The following is a 19,898-nucleotide window of genomic DNA, read 5'->3' as shown; positions in this document are numbered from 1 at the left end:
TAAAATTGAAGGAGAAATAGAGAGCTTCCCAGACAAGAAAATATTAAAGGAGGTTGGTACCATCAAGCAAACATTACAAAAAAATGTTAAAGGGCATGTTTTAGGAAGGAAGAGAAGGAGAAGAAGGAAGAAAAGGAGAGGGAGAAAGAGAAGGAGAAGGAGAATAGGAGAGAGAAGCAGCAGCAGAGGCAGAGTTAAAAGAATCAAGTAGCAATAAATATGTACCTATCAACAATCACTTTAAATGTAAATAGCTTAAATGCTCCAATCCAAAGGCATAAGGTAACTGAATGGCGAAGAAAACAAGACCCACATAAATGCTGTCAACAAAGAGCTCACCTCAATACTAAAGATACACACAACTCAAAAGTAAAGGGATGAAAAAATATCCCCTGCAAATGCAAGTTTAAAAGAGCTGGGGTAGCAAATTGGACAAGTGAGCACAGTGGAACCAGATGCATGGAAACATGGAATAGTCTGTCAGTGGCTAGAGGGGAGGCCTAAGGAGGATAATGGTAGAAAGAAGTGGAAGGGACTAGTCAAAGAACATGTATGATGACCCATGGACATAGCCAAGAGTGTGGGGAATGACAGTGGGAATGGGAGGTGGATTGGGTAGAGGAGGGCAAAGGGGGAAAATTGGGACAACTGTAATAGAACAATAGTGTGTTTTTCAAAAACCCTAAGATGCTAGAAGACTGCTTTATAAATTAGCACATACTGTGCACTTTTGAGGCCTGCTTTGGACTTCTTCATGGACTTTGGGCAAGTCTCTGTTTCTCTCTGGGCTTCAGTTTCCTTTCCTCTTACTAATCTGTCCTTCCTTGAACAATAGCTCATAATCACTCACTGCAAAAGATATGAGCTCAAACCTGAGAAGACTCACTTTAATAAATTTTTATCATTATCAAGTATTTCAAGAAGTACTTATTTTTTCAGTGTTACTTTAGTCCTAAAACCCTTCAACCAATCCCCACTCTCTACAAAATAAAATTCATGTGCTCAAGGAGCACAGCATGCTCTGCTTTTCAGTATCTTACCTCTTTCTCCTCTGTTCTCATCTCCACCTACTGCCTTTGTTGTAATACATGACCCTGATTCACTACTTGACGTTATTGTAGTTACTTGTGTCTGATATCTAAGTCCCTTGTCTTCTTCACTTTCTGGCCTATAATTCTTTCCCCTACTCAGATCAAACTATTCATCCAGCTTCAAGAACATACTCAGGACCCATAATTCATGAAGATCCTCTCTAGCTCCCCTATCCAACAACAAATTAAAGTAGGTATTTCCTCTGTGCCTACTGTGTCTTATGAGAGCTTTATTAAGATATTTATTACATTTGATAACAAGTAGGTTTCATAGAGGTTTATCCTAAAGGCTCTGACCTCTCTGGAGACAAAAATTTTGCCTTTTTATTTATTGTTGCATGATTGACACCTAGCAATATTGGGGCAAGCATAGACATTTAATATGGAATATATTTCACTATTGCCTCCTATAACCTTCATGTTCACCTATCTTCAATACACAGTATTGCATGTATGACTATTCTTTGTATCTGGCCATCATCCAGAAAGTCTCTTCTTTCTGATGCTATAATTCCCATGTCATAAAAAGCTGTCATCTATACTTCATGGCATTGCTCACTCTCATTAGGCCTGGTTTTTGCCTTCTTTCCTATCTGTAGTCATTCAAGTCTCTTTGGGGGTACTAGTTTATTACTCAACTGCTGCCACCTCCTCCTCCCTAGAACAACCAGCACTTTATGATTAGTCATTTAGCATAAACACATTCTAATCCCTGTGCCCACCCCAACAATTCCCTTGATCTATTCATATTATACTGCAACCATCTTAAAATAAATCCACTTAGGTAAAGAAAACAAGGTGATTTCTACTCTCATCTAGGTATTAATGCTGTGGATAGTCTTATTCAATTTTATTTTCACATTAATCAAAAATATATCCTCTTTCAAATACCCAAAAGCCACATCCACTTCTCTCACTGTCAGTTCAAAATGCCATCCTGCACCTAACTGGAAAAGTAGACCGTTTAATTTCAATTTTTAACCTGTGTTTTAAAGTATGTATTATATTTACTGATCTTTTCCTTCTTTTCTTTATTCTCAGAGAAACTGGTACACTCTGTATAGGTCTGTGTCTTTTGGTTTTAATTCTGATCCTACTGGATCTTGCTTTTCATTTTAATCCCTACCCCTTTGGTGTGTTTCAGCCATTTCTGAACATTGGCCTCTTTCTTTTAAGCTAAAAATTTGTCTGCTAAAATTAACCCTGTGAGATTCTGTTCTTGAAAGCATAGGTGCTATTCCATAGGTGCCCTTAGTTCTCTACTTCTAAAACCTCTCAAGAGTGGAGTTGCTTTTAATTCCTCAGAATTACTTCTAACGACTTTGAGTATATCTCAATGGTTACAATGATAATGACCCTATATGTCCAAAAATCTCTGTTTCAGCTTGTTCCACACATGTGCAGCATTTTCACTCTTGCCTTCACTTGCTTTTTTTTTACCAGCTCTTTCTTTCCATGGCTCGAATGAACCTCTACTTCCTTGTCCTCAGAACTCTCTATTTATTCCCTATTTCTGGAAGTAGGGAGGACTTGAGTTCTATTCTTAGTTAATTTATTTTTGACTTGTTACTTTCTTTTCCTGAAGGCGGTTCATTTATTCCTTTGTCACAAAATAGAAATTCACTTCTGTACTTGCACATATGACTTCATTCAGCATCATAGTTGATCCATATCACATCATAGAAACATTCAAACTGACCATGTAGAAGATGTAACTGAGTATCTCCTTTCCAATTTCAGCTGTGTTCCAAATTGGCTTATAACATGTATAACTTTTCAATCACCCTGGCATATTCTAGTATTCATTTCCCTGATTTCTCAGATTTTCTTATTTTAATGTCATTTTGCTTCCCATTGCCTAAGATGCCCAGCATCATTTCTGTAATTGAGGTCATCATAATGTTTATTATAACAACCTATCTTTCTAGGTTGCCTCAGATAGTGACATAAAGACACATATTCCAGAAAATTTTACAATCCATTTTTCTTTGAAATCTCTCATATCTTCCTTATTTTTACTGAATTATGTCACAATGCATGCCTGAAATTCAAAAGCAGCCATGATTTGACTTCACCAAAACCCTGTAACAGTAACTTATAAACTCTGTATCCTCTAGGTTTCCTAAAATACAGAATCCAACAAACATGGTGTATTGCTGTACAAATACCCAGAATTCCTTCAGCCAAAATAATCTATTCACATTTAATTTTGTCTCAAAATTGTCCTCATTCTTGTAAGTTCCAACTAGAATACGAGCTCCTTAAAGACAAGCAATCCTGCTCATACTCAGCAAATGTGCCCATTCCTCCAATGCAGTCATAACAAAGGTGCATGTTTACGCCCAAATGCTACATTGATATATAAATTTTATAACAACTCATGGGTTTAATACATGGTCATTGCATATAATCAAATAGAAACACATGTACTCAGATATGGCTTTAAATATGACCTCTTTGCAATTAACAAAAATATGGATTTTGCCAGTGACTTAATTTATTAGTGTTTTAGTTTCTTGTGGAAAATATAGAGAGGAAAGCTTTCTTGAAGTTTTCATTACAATCATACAAGATAAGTCTATAAAGGGCACAATGCCAGGCATAGGGCAGGTGCTAAGTAAAACAGTAAAACTATTCTAATTATTATGATTGATTATATAAAGTTAACTGATATTTACCAGAAAAAATAGGACTCTATGATATTTTACCAAAAATTTATTAGAGATTTACAAAAGATTTCGCTTTTATGGGCCACTCAAATTCCTTTTCTGAGATGTTCCAGTACATAGAAAAACCTAATCCTCTTGAGGAAAAGATACCAGTTTTAAGTTAACTTTATTGTGCCTCAATTAAGTGGCTGTGAAGCTTTGCAATTTGACTCACATGACTAAGCTACCATCATGGACTTGAAATCTGTCATTTTTCTCCATGGTGGCATAAAACACTAACAGCTGCTCAGGTTAGTGTGCAATTGTGGCCTTTGTAAGCCCCTGCTCATGTCCAGTGCTCAGATAGCATCCCCCCAAGTGAGATCTTGAGGGGCCCCCAAGTGCTAGAGACCTAATTAAGTCTGAACTTGGGGACTGAGCCAGAGGGTCAGGGTCCTCCAATGACTGTCTTCAGTTACTAGACAACTACATTTCCCGGACAGATTTTCTTTGTCAGATGTGAATTGTTTCCTTCTTAAAATGCTTCCCAGCATATCTGAAGACAGATATTGGGTAGAAGTCATTTGCTATTAATGCAGACTTCTTGGAATTGAAGCCTACTGTTGATTTTGTCTCAAACCACAAAATTAACATGCCATTGAACACAGTATATAAACAGCCACAAAAGCAGACACATCATCAGTCACTTAGACCCTCCTTCACCTTCTGTCCTCCACCTTGGAAAAAGGTTAGAATTTCCTATATAAATTTGATGTGTGTTGTCTGTAGCTTTATTTCAACTAAGTTTATTTCAACTATTTATGCACTACTTGAAATGCTTTCAAATAATATTTTTAGAAGAAGCATTCATTTAATGCTTCTAGTTTACAACCTATAACCTCCCACACTACTGTTTGATTTAAGAGATTTAAAAATATTAAAATGGACAGGAGAAGAGAATTCAGTTAAAAATAAACTAAGTTTTACTTTGTAAGATAAATTCTAGAAAAAGTAGAAATAACTTGAAAAGAAAAACAAAAAGATTTTGAAGAAAGAGTACACTAGACTCTGCATTTTAATAATAATGGTTGTCTAAAAATTGGTATATAAAGTGATAACTATAAAATGTAGAAAATGCAATGAAATCTTCCATAACATAATGATCTCTAATATAATAAGATATTAGAGGTCTTGAGCAAAGTAAAATTAGTAAGAATTATTTAATGCCCATGAGAAAAATCTAGAAAACATATATGCCTAGTAAAGAAAAATATTTCAGCCTTAAATATTGCAAGGTGTACTTTTCACATGAATTAGGATCTTTTTCATGAAATATTTGTAACAGAAATTTAATTTATACATCTAGGATTGTAGATTGTATATCAAAGTATATTGGTAGCACAAACCTATTTTTTACTAGAAATTATAGAGATGGAACAAAATGGAGCTTTCAGTATACTTTGGTCAAAATATGAATGTGTATTTTATATTATGCTACAATAAGAAGTAGCCTGCTATAGGGACTGGGCAAAAGAACCTGATCCTTTGGTAAATCATCAAGAAATCAGAGAAAACAGAAGTGTGGTGTATGATGTCTAAAGCTATATGGCACAAAGGAAAAGACACGTCATTAGGTGTGTGGGGATGAAGACTGTGGAGTGGCTACAGGTAGAGAACAAACAAATGGAACAGTCCTACAAAAAGATCTGGATAAATGCAGCAAGTGAAATGCTCAAATAAAATCTCGGTCTTATTAGAAATAAAAGAGATGCGATTAAACCAAATATTCATAAAATTCTTTTATTTAATAAAGAAAAGGTACAATAAACTATGATCTTCTATGTGTACATTTTTTAATTAACCTGTTCCCAAAGGATATGAGGATTCATCAGAGCTGAAACCTTAATATTTTGTTCACTGCTTTAAGCGCAGAACCTACGTAGCTTTGGGCTAACAAGAGTGCTGAATAAATATCAATCATTTTGAAGAAATGAATCAATAAATAGAGCTTTATCTGTTTACAATTTTTGCCTGTCTTTGAGAAATACACAATGTACTGTAACTGAGATAAAAAGAGAGTGAGGTGGGGTAGAGCTGAGAGCTGAAAATGCTGAATGGCTTTCATTGAAGTATGAAGTTGACAAGGAAGCCTAAGATGCCATAGAAGGTTTTGACTTTAGTTATATAATAAAACTTCTATTAGTAATTTTTCTAACATACAGTCACTTTGTTTTCTTCAAAGAGAGATAAGCCTGCTTAATTAAGGAGTACATCTCATTGACAACCACAGTACTTTTTTCCCCTCTCACAGGCCTTGAACGCCATGAAGGTCTTCATTCTTGACTGCCTGGTGGCCCTTGCCCTTGCAACGGAGGTAAGAAAATCTCTAGATAACTAACATGAAGTGAAATGTCTTCCCATGTGTAGAGAACAATATCATCAATTTCATAAGTGTACAAATAAAGCAGAATTTCAGCAGAATTTATAAAAAGTTTTTAAAGAAAATCACATACATTGTCTCACTATTTCAACAGTGTCCTGTAGAGCCACAAACCTGAGTTAAATTTCACCAGTCCCTAAAATAAAAACAAACCAGCAAATAAGCAACAGACAAAACAAAAGAAACAAACATTAAAGACAGTAGTATTGCATAAGTACAATGGCATAAATGTCCAACCTAGATAAATATACCATATCCAGTGATGAAACTCATGTACCTCTTACCCTGGGGCATTGGGTCAAATCCTACTTGTGTCTGTCCAAAGACATCCAGAGGCTGAAGTTATCAGGCAAAAATCACAATCATAAACATATATGTAATTTCAATAAAAAGTGTTTGATGCATATTAAAATAACTCCCTCTCTGTTACCCATTAAATATATTCTTCCTTCAGGTAAAATAAAAACATGCCATTTAGAGTAACCAAATATAAAAGACACAATTACCTTTCAGGGTTCCCAGAAGACATACAATATTTTTATTTCTTAAATTTGTGAAAGAGGTAGTTCTTCATAATGAAGGTGAAAAGTAAGTAGGAAAAATGAGTTAGTTATGGAAAGTAAATGGTGTTTTCTTTTCTTTTTTTCCCCACAAGGAAGAACTCCATGTATCCAGTGTGGTAAGATATCTTTTATTCAGAGAAAAATTGCACCATAAAATAGTAACATTCTTTGGCAATCCAGTTGTTGATTTTGCTTTTGTTTTTCTTTACAGACTTTAGAACACCTTTTCAAACACAGAGGTAAGATAATGTTCACTCTGAGGCAATTCCCAGTTTTGGAACAGTAAAATGCTGTGGACTCTTTATATTGTGATACTTAGGGCATTTAATCAATGCACTAGTTCTGATATATAAGTTCTGATGTAAATTTCCATTATATATGTTTAAGGGCAAAATAAATGTCAGCAGAATTCAGTATTCAAGCATTTTCTGTGCTGGCTTGCTAATTGAATTTGCATCACTGTGCCGCACCCCCTTCCTTAAATGGACTGTACAGTCTTTTTATCTGTCTTGAGCTCTCTCCATGGTGACCTCTCTCACTGTGTTGACATTTATTGGTCGTCTTCTGTGGATCAGACATTGACAAGGAGCCAAGGTACAAACTGAAAAGAGGCTGCCCATGGGAAAGAATGGCAATATAGGAGGTGGGTGGACATGCAAATGGACATTTTTGTAATTTCAGTAGTCACTTTAGTGAATAAGAGGCAGTGAGACTTGGTTTCAGTCTTAATTGTGCCTGTGAGAGTCAGGTAGGTATTCATGCTTGCACCACTTTTGGGGTCTGTCAACACCTGCTAAAGGGTACATGGGTAAACTTGACCATGAATGTTATCAGATTCTTGGGCAAAGTAATCAGTTCTTACATAACAAATAAACTAAGAATGATTCACAGAATGTATCAAGGGTTATTACAATTGCTGATCAATGAGTTACATTCTTACAGAATGAGACAGTACATTAGAGTTTATTTGTTGTCACAGAAGGGAACGTAGTGCGAGAGAAAAGCAGCACCTAGTAAATGCCTTTTTTTGTACTATGTTCACTAATTTTCTTTTCCTTTTTTCTATTTTTTACAAATTTTTAATTTTTAATTGAATTTATTGTGGTGACATTAGTTTGCAAACCAACACTCAGTTTTTCTTGACTGCATTTATCTGTCTTTTGTACAACTCTCTTATGTAGAACAGGGCAACTTATAAGTTTTACTAAAAATCCTGAGTTTTTAATGATGTTATCAAGCAAGGCGTCCACATTCACCTATTATGTGCCTTATTTTCTGACTTATATGGACAGATAAAAATCCGTGAAAACATAACTTAATTTGATTTTCATTTTTCTGTAGGAAACTATTACACACATTAATGAGGTAAACCTATTTATTTATTTAGAGTAAATTTATTTAGGTGATATTGGTTAATAAGATCATATAGGTTTCATGTGTACATTTTTGTGATACATGATCTGTACATGGCATTGTGTGCCCATCACTCAAATTCAAACTCTTTTCCACCACCATATACTTGGCCCCCTTTACTTTCTATATCCGGCCAACCCCCTGCCCTCTGGGAGTGGCCATACTGTTGTGGGTCTGTAAGTTTTACTTTGATATCCCACATTAGGGGGTTAAATCCTTCTATTTCAAAGTACCTATTTTCATAATTTCCTACATTCAGTATTTACAGATTATACCATTTCTTTTCATGTGGTTTGTTTTCTAGCAGAAACCTGAGAAGTTTGAAAATGACAAAGAGCAGCAAAGACAGGTAATTTGTTCATAATATTTCTAAAATTTTTATAAAGTAGGATAGAATATTTTTCTATTCTAAATATTTAAAAGGTGTTCATGGGTAGTCTAAATAATTATAATAAAAGAAATGTCAGTGAAAGAAATAAAATTTGTCAATATATTTTGAAGACATAAATGCATTTTAGGCTCTGTTTACAGAAAATAGACACACTTAAGAGTAATGATTAATTTGCCATAATGATATATCACTTTTTAATAAAAACACATGAGTATATATATGTCCAGGATGGGAACTAGATTCCCCTTATTCTAATATAGATAGGCTCATAAAAGAAATAAGAAAGCAATACGGCACAAATCTTAATTTGATCACTGACTAGCTCTGTAATCTTGGCCGCAAGTTTCTCTGGACTTCAATCACTTCATCTGAAACCTGAAAATATTCCTAATCCCCTAGGGTTGATGAGCTGACACAATAAATATTCAATGGTTTACATTGAAATTGTACATGTTTTATAGCAACATGTATGAATACATGTAGTTAAAAGACTTTCCATTATGCAGATGAGAGCAGTGAGTGAGATACAGGGCAACTGAGTGCACAATTGTGTGCCAACATCACACAGGAGTTTAGTAGCAGAGCTTGTCTAAAATGAAAGATTTTCTTAGACCACATGAAGTTCTTCATTTAAGTAAATTACACATGTGCTAACATATTTCTCTAATTGTAATATTTTAGTGCCCTCTCCTATCAGTGGAGTGGATTTGTTTAGAACTTACAACAAGTATTTTTCTAAATAAAAATAAATGTAATAATTGATGCTTCTTAAAGACTTAGGGTAACTATCATCTACCAAGGGAAGTGTTGCTGGAAGTTAGCTGGTGTAGAGTAAATCCTTCAATTAAACCACAAATTAAGATTTACTTTTCATTAAAACACACAAAAGCAACCTAGAAGTCATTTCTCTAATTATTTTTAAATAAATCTTCCTTATGAAATCGATTTGGTCCATTATCATCACATTATGTTGAAAATCCCATGCCCTCTCAACACCAAACTGTACAGCTAGCCAATAGTTGCCTAGCTATGGAAGGCAACTTGGAAAAGGAGAAACAAGTCTGAAATCCCCAAACATTGATTTCAGTTTGATCTGTGTTCACCTATAAAGGAAGTAGGTTAATGAGAAATCCCTCAATGAGAATGTATTTCATGTGACCCCAAATAATGTCTTAGGCAGCATAAATAAAAGATTTTCTTACTTTCCTTTTAGTCAGTTATGGTGGTTCAAAAGACAGGAGTTTAATTCATCAAGAATGGGAATGATAGCTGAATCATGGACTCAAAGATTCTTTCTCCTTTTCTCCAGGATGAACACCAGGAGAAAATCCAGTCCCCTGTCCAGCCACAGGCTCTTTATCCTTTTGCTGAGCCCATCCCCTACACTGTCCTTCCACAAAATGTCCTGCCTCTTGCTCAGCCTGCTATGGTGCTGCCTGTCTTTCAGCCTGAAATGATTCAAGGTTCCAATTCTAAGGCAACCATCTTTCCTAAGTGCCATGTGATGCCATTTCTTAAATCTCCAGCAGTTCCAATTTTTCAACGCCAAATCCCAAATCTCACTGATCTCAAAATCCACAGCTTCCTCTGCTCCAGCCCTTGATGCACCAGGTGCCCCAGCCTCTTATCCAGACTCCCATGCTTCCTACTCAGCCCCTGCTTTCCCTTCCTCAGCCCAAAGCCCTGCCTCTTTCCCAGCAAGTGATCACCTACCCTCAGAGAGATATGCCCATCCAAGCCCTTCTGCTTTACCAAGAGCCTCTGATTGACCCTACCCAAGGGTCCTACCCTGTGACTCAACTATTGCCACAGTTTACAGCTTGCAGTAAGTAAGCCCTAACTTACCAACTCTGCTGTCTTATTCATGGTGTTTACATGATATTAGAGGAGTCACAAATACAGAATAAATGAGTAAGTGAATGATGCATGGAGCCAAATGCAAAACATTTAAATCAGGGATTCTCAACACTAGTTACACAAAGATATAACCTAGGAAATTTTTCCCCGCAAAATCCCAGTGCCTACTACTACTCACAGAGATTTAGATACAATTTTTCTGGTTTTCTATATAGAAGACACTGAGCTATGGAAGGAAATTATTTCAGAGATTCTGACTGAATTGATGTGTTGAGAATATAGATAAAGAAGTGCTAAAGGCAAAATTAAATTTGGTAATTTGGATGTGAAATAAAGAAGTTTTATTATTTTGTACAGTTTTGAAGTTTTCTTTTTTTCATATCTATTCTGTATGCTTTAATTCACATTTTGTTTTTGTTATATGCCCATAAGAAGGCAAATGATTTAGATGCTTATTTCATTACTCACAGCATTTTTATAAATTTTTATTTTTTATTTATTTATTTATTTTTAGTGAGGGTTTAAGAGAGGGAGAAAGACAGGGACTAAAACATAGATATGAGAAACATTAATAGGTTGCCTGTAATACATACTGCTACTGGAGACTGAACCCCCAACTGAGGACTATGCCCTAGCTGGGAACTGAACCAGCAAACCTTTGTTTTGTGGATGACACTCAACCCGTGGAGCCACAATGTTCATGGCTCACAGAATTTTTAGAACAAGTATATTTGTCAAAAAATGAGTTGTTTTATTTATTTATTTATTTATTTATTTTCTATTTATTTATTTTTTAAGGTTTAAAAGGATTTCAAAGTTGTTTGTCCCTCGGTTTTGGTAAGCTTTGGGAATTTGAAGATTAGACTAATTATGTTTACAGTTAATACATTTTTACATTTCTTTGACCTAAATAAGCCCAAGTAGTGAGAAACTCCATTACTATGTAAGTTCAATAAATATGAACTTATTTATTAATTATCAATGTGTCCAGGACATCTGATTAGTTGACCATTATATATTCACCTGAAGTTATGTACTTGTAGTTTAAATAATTTTAATTGTAATAGTGTTATTGACACATTTGTGGTTTGCTCTTAAGTGCCTATGTCCTTATGCTTGATTATCATCATTTTTAGGGAAAAAAACTAAAAGTAGTTTCTTCTACTTTATTTAAAGATGTGTGAGCTTTTAAAAAAATCAACTTGTATTGTCATTTTTCCCTTAAACTCCATAGCATTTAATTTTTTTATTGTATTTAAAATTTGCGTGTTGCCTTTTAATTCATGGGTCAAAATAAAATGAATTACACTATGAGGTAAAAAGGGTAGAGAACAAAACTTTGAGATTCTTATGCTATAAAATGTTTAGTGATTATGGTAGAATAGATATTTCACTAAAAGAGTTTCAAGTGAGAGTTATTTGGTCTTTGGAGACTTTTCTATGCAATATGGGGCACAAGTTGGTACCATAGTAATAAAATGTTTCTAGTTGGTTAGTCATACTAAAATTACAAATGTAAAGAGATGTATGGTTATATAATAAAATGACTAATTCTATATTTGTTCTCTATTCTCTAGAATTGACTGTGACTGGAAATGTGACATGTTTTCAATGTTCATATCACTCCATCAGAAAATTAACAATTCTTATGATTCTACATGGATAAAATGAAGATGTATTTCTTTATTTACTTTATTGTATTATATAACATTCATCTGAATTTGTATTCAACTCTTAACCTCTATTTTCTGAATTTTAATTCAAAAAGTACTGCAGAATGTCACTTTTGAGTTGGAAGTTCCATAACCATATGAAAAAGTATCTCCTAAAATAGTTTCTGGAATTCTACTTGTTATCACTATTTCCTAGCCAGTCATTTCAATAAATTCATCCTTTATGCATATTTACATTTTCCTGTGCTTATTACAGTTTGTGAAACCTAATTGGGCTGTTTAATGTTAACTTGAGATTATCACTGTTGTTAAAGGTAGCTGTGGAAAAACACAGACAACAGCGTAGTGACTGATGGGCAGAGGGGCATGGTTGGAGGTGGAAGAAGATGTAGGGGGCATAAATGGTGAGGGAAAATATAAATAAATACACAAAATATTCATGAGAGACTTGAACTAAAGTAGGATGCTTCAAAGTGAATATTAAAAGATATCAAAGAGTGGAGAGAAAAGATTGTCATATGCTGCTTTTGCTCTAGAAAGTCTTGGTTTATACCCACAGTTTCACTTAAGCCATTACACCTTCAAAAGTACCCAGCATCAGATGTCAGGTTTTATGGTCACCCTGGGGAAAAAACATGTTTCAATTGTGAAATCTGATTCACAGTTCTGTATCATATCAGCTAAGATGTGCTTTAAAAGGTACTTGATTTTTGGAGTTTCAATGTGCACATCTATACGACAGCCAATGCACACAGTTTATTGAAGAGTTAATGTGATTCGTGCACTGCACAGTGAATGGTAAGTGTTCTGTTGCTCTGTATTACTGATAGCTTCTATCAGAACAGCAAGAGCCAGTACCACAGTCAGAATGAGCTGGGATCTTTGTCTTTAGCCAGTAATGCCCCCAAACCAAAGGCTAACAGGAAACTCTGATGCATTGAAGTTGATCCACTTGAGTTTACACAATGATTCATCTCTAGCAATTATTCCATCTTTCCTGCAACCTCAATGTTTTCCTCACATCAGAATCAAGTGCAAACCAAACTTATGCTATCATATTTTCTATCTTTAATGAAAAAAATTTGGCCTTAATAGTAGACTCCAAATCCCTCCCTGCTCTTCAGGTTAATCTATGGCAATTGTCATGGAAGTATCCTTACATCTTCTTCAATTATCTCACATGTTATTCTCTCATCAACCTGCCTCTAGGAAGCTTTTGTTTCTATTTTTGTTCCTTGAATAAATAAACCACTTTTTTTCAAGGTCACCAACAACTTTCACCTTGCTATATTGTGTTCACGTTACCCTTCCTCTCAGTGCTATCTGGGAGAGCTGATCATCTTTCCAGCTTGAAACATAATGTTTCTTTATTTGAAACCCTAAAGCTGTTATGCCCTAGATTTCTCTCTTGATTCACTAGAGATTTCTTTGCAGTCTCCTTCAATATTTTCTTTTCCAAGACTTTCAGAGTTGTAGTACCCTAGGATTCAGCTTTTTCCATGGTGTTGTTTTTTTCCAATGGCTTTAAGTTCATCCACAGTCTATGAGCATCTAAATGTATATCTTCAAATTTATTTCTAGCATCATCTCCAAAGTCATACGTTCCATTTGAGTACCTATTTAATATCTCAATTATGGCATGGCCAAGCATAACTCTTCATCTGGATCCAGTCTCTAACTTCCTAAAATTTAACTGAACATACTTCAGTGAGAAAGGCAACTGATATAATACTATGTAGGTGATAGACTTGAATGGGCATTTCACTAAAAGAGGATATCTTAATGGCCCACAATCATGTGAAAAGTCACTCAACATTAGTCCTCAGAATAATACAAATAAAGCTACCATATAATATCATGAAACAACCATCAGAATGACTGAAATTAAAAAAATATTCCATACCTAGTATTTGCAAAAACAAGCAAAAGGAATGGTAAGCAATGTAAACTGATACAAGCACCTTGAAAATAAGTGTTGTCTCTGTCAAAGATAAACATTTACATATCACATGACTAAGGGTTTCACTCAAGTATGTAGCAAAGAGAAATATATATGCACTATACAGATGTACCCAATGTTATTAGTGGTATTTTTTCTGAAGACTATTAAGCTAAATCAACACTAATGTGAATCAACAGTATTTTGTGTAAATAAATTGTGATATACAATGGAATAGGATATTATATTATGGTTGATGTGAATGAGTGACTGCCATAAAAACCAACTTGGATGATTCCATATAAACACTATTGAGTGACAGTGACCACACACAAAATAGAACAGCATTTACACCCCAATAAATAGATTCTACTAGAATCTATAAAAATTAATTTATGGTGAAATAAGTTAGACTAGTAGTTATCTGGGAGGAGATAGATGCAGACACTGGCTCACAGTGTCCGAATCATTATGCATGAAATGAGACATTCACATGGACTACCAAGTCCTGTGGAGGAAAAGAGACAGCATGGGCTTTTCTCTCAAGGGGAGCAAGAGCCTTGACCTTTGCTCCAATGAGCTTTTATTGTCTTACTGGGCACATTACAAGAAGATCCTCATTAACTATGCACAGCCTTGCTTTAGGTGGTTACCTTATACAGAAAACAAAGGAGAAGATACTGTTAATCACATCACAAAGAGGGATATTACAAATGAAAAGGCAAAAGTAGTTGGATCCTTGGAAGGTTTAGCATGGTTTTTAGGAAGCTGCTTTGCAGTAAATGTCCTCAATTCAGGGTGAGAGAGTTTTAGCAAAAAGCAAGACTCATAGTGGCCTAGGCACATTGCAGGCCTGATTCCCCACGGGAAAACCTATCTGTGGGTGTGGGTCCTGTGCATCTCTGAGTGGGAGCTGGGCTCACACCACGCAGAGCAGCCTCCCACAGGAGATAGATCTTGGTAGGGAACATCAGGGTGCTTTCAGGTACTAGTGGTATTTCTTTCCATTAACCTGGGTGATGGATGCTTTGTAAAGTTTCATTTTGATATGTGAGTTTTCCTAAGTGCATGCTTGTGGCTTTAAAATTTTAAATGTATATTAAATTTAAAATCATGTGTTTTTCTCCAGTGTCTAGCCCACTTGCTTTTTCTTCCCTATGTGTGGGGCCTCACTAATGCAGCATAACCTCTTTGACCTTGGACTTGAATGCCTTTCAATAATCGGGCACAGGACCTGGGTTCCTTAGTAGCTGTGGAGTGGCTGGATAATACTGTCAGGATGGGCTTGGTAGGACAAAATGGCGCCTGGACTGCAATCAATCATGGCGGATGAACTATAACCCGGAAGAGATGGCGACATCAAACCAGGATGCCAGTGGAACCACCAATGATATGTTGCTGCTTTGTTCACAAGGAACCAATCCCCAGCTCCCACAGAAAGCCAACCCAGAATAAAACCCCACCATTTTTCCTGCTGGGTGCGACTTCTCTGACCCCTTCTCTCTGGATCAGGGAACTTCGCCCAGGAGCACAAACCCCCAAAATAAAGCTCTATTCTTCCTAATTTGGTGGACAGCTAGCATTTATTCCCCAGTGGGGTCTAAAAAAACCTTACAAATACTATTGCAAGATGCATAGATTTAGACTTACTGGAGTGAAATTTGAAAAAATAAGAAGCAGGATATGGGGGAAAACTTGCAGCTTAGTTCCACTTTCATTCTCTTCTCTGTATATGTTTCAGAGGTATGGTTCTTCTGTGCAGCCTGTGTTAGTTACACAATCATCACCATAAGTTTTTTATTGATGAAAGGATTCATGGGGTTTGAACAGTTTACACTGACAAAACAGCTTTATTATGGACCATGAACCAGGTACAGCAACATCAGGACAGGGATATGCATTAAAAGAGGTGCTGAGAACTCAGGAGCAAACTCATTTGTCCTTGCACTGTTTGGTAGCAAAGGATAAGCTGTGTCTCCAGGTGGTAAACCATGAATGGAGGGCCTACAAAGCTCCTCCTCCCAGAAAGTTGAAAACCACTTGTTGTGAGGGTCTCTTACAATAGTCCTCCAGGCATATTTTATCCACATGAGCAGTCTTAATGATTATTGAAAATCGTCCCCATTTCAATCCTGTACGCCTGGATTCTACTGAGCTTGGCGCAAACCATATGCAATTATTACTAAGTAATTCTGAAAGACTGATAATATCCGTCCCTAAGCAACTCACAGACATATGCTTGAATAAATAGCATTTATCTTTATTTATTAAGAAACCTCAGTGTTGGCCGAGAGCAACTAACTGGAAATAAGTGTGTAGTAAATCTGGACAAGCTGAGATTAATAAATGTTATGCTTTGACCTTCTGGAGAAATCTTGTATGCTAATAAAACATACCTGCTGAAAATCCTTCAACTTGTAGTGAAGTGGATTCTGCATTGCTTTGCACCTTTCCTTACCTCAATTTACTTAAGGTGCTGACATCTGCATAAGTCATAGTTGCTTCCAAACCAGCTTCAATAAACAGTCCCCTTAAACAGAAGCTGAAGTTATAGAAATTTATAAGTATTTATAAATACACAAAGTAAATGAACTACAATATATTGTGACGAAGTTGATATTAAATTTAATGAAATACTTCAACATGACAGAATGTGTTTTCTCTCAACAATTATCTAAAAGATCTAAGAACCAAACTGAAAGGCAGCCTAATGTATCACAAAAATATTGAATTTTCTGTGTAAATGAATATAGTGGGTGGAATTTTGTTTCCTCAAAAGGCCTGTTTAAGTCCTAACCCATGGTACCTGTATATGTGATCTTATCTGAACACAAGGAGTTTGTAGATATAATTGTTTAGAGGAGGCCATACTGGATTATAGAGAGCCCTAAATCCAATGACTGTTCTCTTTACAAGAAAAGAAAAAGGTGGACACAGATATACACAGACAAAGGATTGTCCTGTGAAGACAGACACAGGCATTGGACTTGTGCATTACAAGATGCAGCCACAAATATGGGAATGCGGCCAACAAGGAGAAGTGAGGAAGAGACCAGGAAAGATATGTAGGGCCTTCAGAGGAAACTGGTCTAATTCTCATATTTCCTCCCTGATGTATGGAGCAAGGAGGTCAAATGTGCTGAGTAAAAACCAATGGTATGTCTCCTGCTATAATTAAATGCTAATTTCATATATCTGAAGGAATTTCAGCGACTGTCAAAAGATGCAAAGGTAGTGAATTATATCATTATCCTTTTCTTCATTTGGATTTTGCAATAGCTTCCTAGAGAATAGCAATAAATTATGGCAAATTTAATGAAGTGGTACTATCTATTACAGTTGATATTTCAAATATGCTGTTAAATGAATTTGTAATACTTGCATTATAGATAGTAACATGGTAAATACAGCTTTCTTCAGCCTGTTTTTAAAACTAAAGAAATACAAGAAAATAATAAAGAAAAGGTTTACTGCTACCTTATAAAATAATGGCTTCTCCTTTATGGGACAGTTTTAAAAACTTGTCTGTTCTAATCTGGCAATCCATGTTAGTTTGCAGAAAACACGATTGTCTTACTGTCCTGCTGTTCACATGCATTCATTAACTTGATGTCTTTATTCTGTAGAATTTGAGACAGAATCAGTATCAAGTACCCTTGGGAACTTGGGAAGTGACACAATGACAGAAGCTAAGAGATACATTATATGAAGACACAGGGGCCAACATCTTTATTAAATTTTTGCAGATCCAATAGTCTGAATACATTGACAAACCTCTAGATTGAAAAACAAACTGTTTCATTTTGTGCTTAACCCTGAGAGAAAACCAAACACCTAATGCTAAATGGCTATATTTTTAAGGCAAAAAAATTGTTGTATGGGTGTTAGGAATATACATATAGGAATATATATATATATATATATATATATATATATATATATATATATATATTAAGATATAGACTAACTGATGACCGTCTTGATGGCTTAGGGGGTTATTGTACATGAGGCCTTGGCATTTGCATTTTATGGCCTGATGGATACAATGGTGCTGAAAGGGTCATGAGATGTTATTTTGAAAAGTGAATCTCAAAAGAGGGTCATATATATGGTGGTGGAAGGAGATTTAACTGGGTTGTAAACACAATGCCATAAATAATCTATAAATAATGCATCACATAATGGTATACTTGAAACCTACATGTTTTAATTAATTAATTATAAGACTGAATAAACAGGAATGAATAGTTGGTGTGTGCCATTAATTATGCAAAATGAATAAACATTTAATTATGGAAATAAAATATAAAAATTTAAACAGAGATATAGAGGTAAAATGACTTAGGAAAATTTATGTCAATCTTTAAAACAATAAATAATTTTGCAAAATAAAACCCGTTTAGTCTACCAAAGAGATAACACATGTACAAATTCTGAATTTACTTCAAGTTTAAAGTATAATTAATTTTAGCAAAATATATATTATATTTTCAGGCAATAAATATGCTTCTAGGTGCTCACAACAATTAACTAGCAACACATCCTCCACATTGCAAATTGATTATTTTTTGGATCAAAGACAAGGAATAAAAATATTTGATTGAGGCAACTGGATAATTCAAATAAATAATGTTAGTATTTGATTTCTAAATATTGTAGCGATGTAATCTCCCTCTAAATAGTTATTGGAGTAAATGTAACTTTTAAGATATAGAAAGTGATACTCAAGGTTTATTCTTTTTTTTAAGATTTTATTTATTTATTTTTTTAGAGAGGGAAGGGAGGGAGAAAGAGAGAGAGAGAGAAACATCAATGTGCGGTTGCTGGGGGCCGTGGTCTGCAACACAGGCATGTGCCCTGACTGGGAATCGAACCTGTGACACTTTGGTTTGAAGCCCGCGCTCAATCCACTGAGCTAAGCCAGCCAGGGTAACACACTCTATATTTTAAACTAGAATACAAACGATTATAGTGTTACATATTCAACAGGATATATTCAAAATATTTCAGCAAGATAGGACATGTGTGTATTATGTTTGACCTTCAGAAATAAGAACTGCCACTTCTAAGCATAGGAATGGCATTCTTTATCTATACTCATATTCCATCACCAGTTAATGACTTTGGAAAACTAATAAACCAAAACTTGTATTGCTACCTTTATAAAAAAGAAGAATTATTAATTTTCCTCCAAGACTAAATGTTATACCCTTGAAAATATCAAGGTGTTTTATTTACAACACAGCTCTACAAAGAGATGTTGATATCCCCTCAATGTGGTGCTGTAAGATTACAATCCACAGCCAACATCTATGAGGTGTTTACCTGTTTTATGTTTTTTAAGAATGTATTTATTTTTCAGAGAAAGGGGAAGAGAAGAAGAAAGAGAGGGAGAGGTGTGGTTGCCCCTCACACACCCCCAATTGGGGACCTGGCCTGCAACCCAGGCATGTGTCCTGGCTGGGAATCAAACCAGTGACACTTAGATTCACAGGCCCGTGCTCAATCCACCAAGCTAAACCAACCAGGGCTTTCTTTTATGTGTTTTTAATCTCTTCCATTTACAAGTTGACCTTTTAGATCAATTCTTAACAATGACAAACCCAAAGGTGTTGAGTCCTTGCCAGATTCTTAATGTATACTTCTTAAGTCCTAAACAGTTTAGGTGTACATTATATCACTGTTTCATTCTACTGTGATAAAGAAATAAGAGGTGATACACTAGAAGCAATCTTTGAGTGCAACTAATATAGGTGGAATATATGGTTTTGAGTTCTAAGGATGCAAGTGAAAAAACTTTGACACTATTATGTTTGTTAATTTATTCTGTTCATTAGATTCTACATATAAACAAAATTATATATTTGTTTCCCTTTGATTAAC

The 19,898-nt window shown here is 35.2% G+C and overlaps 1 pseudogene; it reads left to right on the top strand.

Moving 5' to 3' along the window:
* The first annotated feature begins 6,062 nt into the window (after positions 1 to 6,062).
* LOC123831051 lies at positions 6,063 to 10,379 on the top strand (annotated as a pseudogene).
* Positions 10,380 to 19,898: the final 9,519 nt, after the last annotated feature.

Source organism: Phyllostomus hastatus, unplaced genomic scaffold, assembly GCF_019186645.2.
Source record: "Phyllostomus hastatus isolate PE091 unplaced genomic scaffold, TTU_PhHast_1.1 phas_scaffold_1674, whole genome shotgun sequence".
NCBI lineage: Eukaryota > Metazoa > Chordata > Mammalia > Chiroptera > Phyllostomidae > Phyllostomus > Phyllostomus hastatus.
This window is presented reverse-complemented; position numbering and strand designations above follow the sequence as displayed.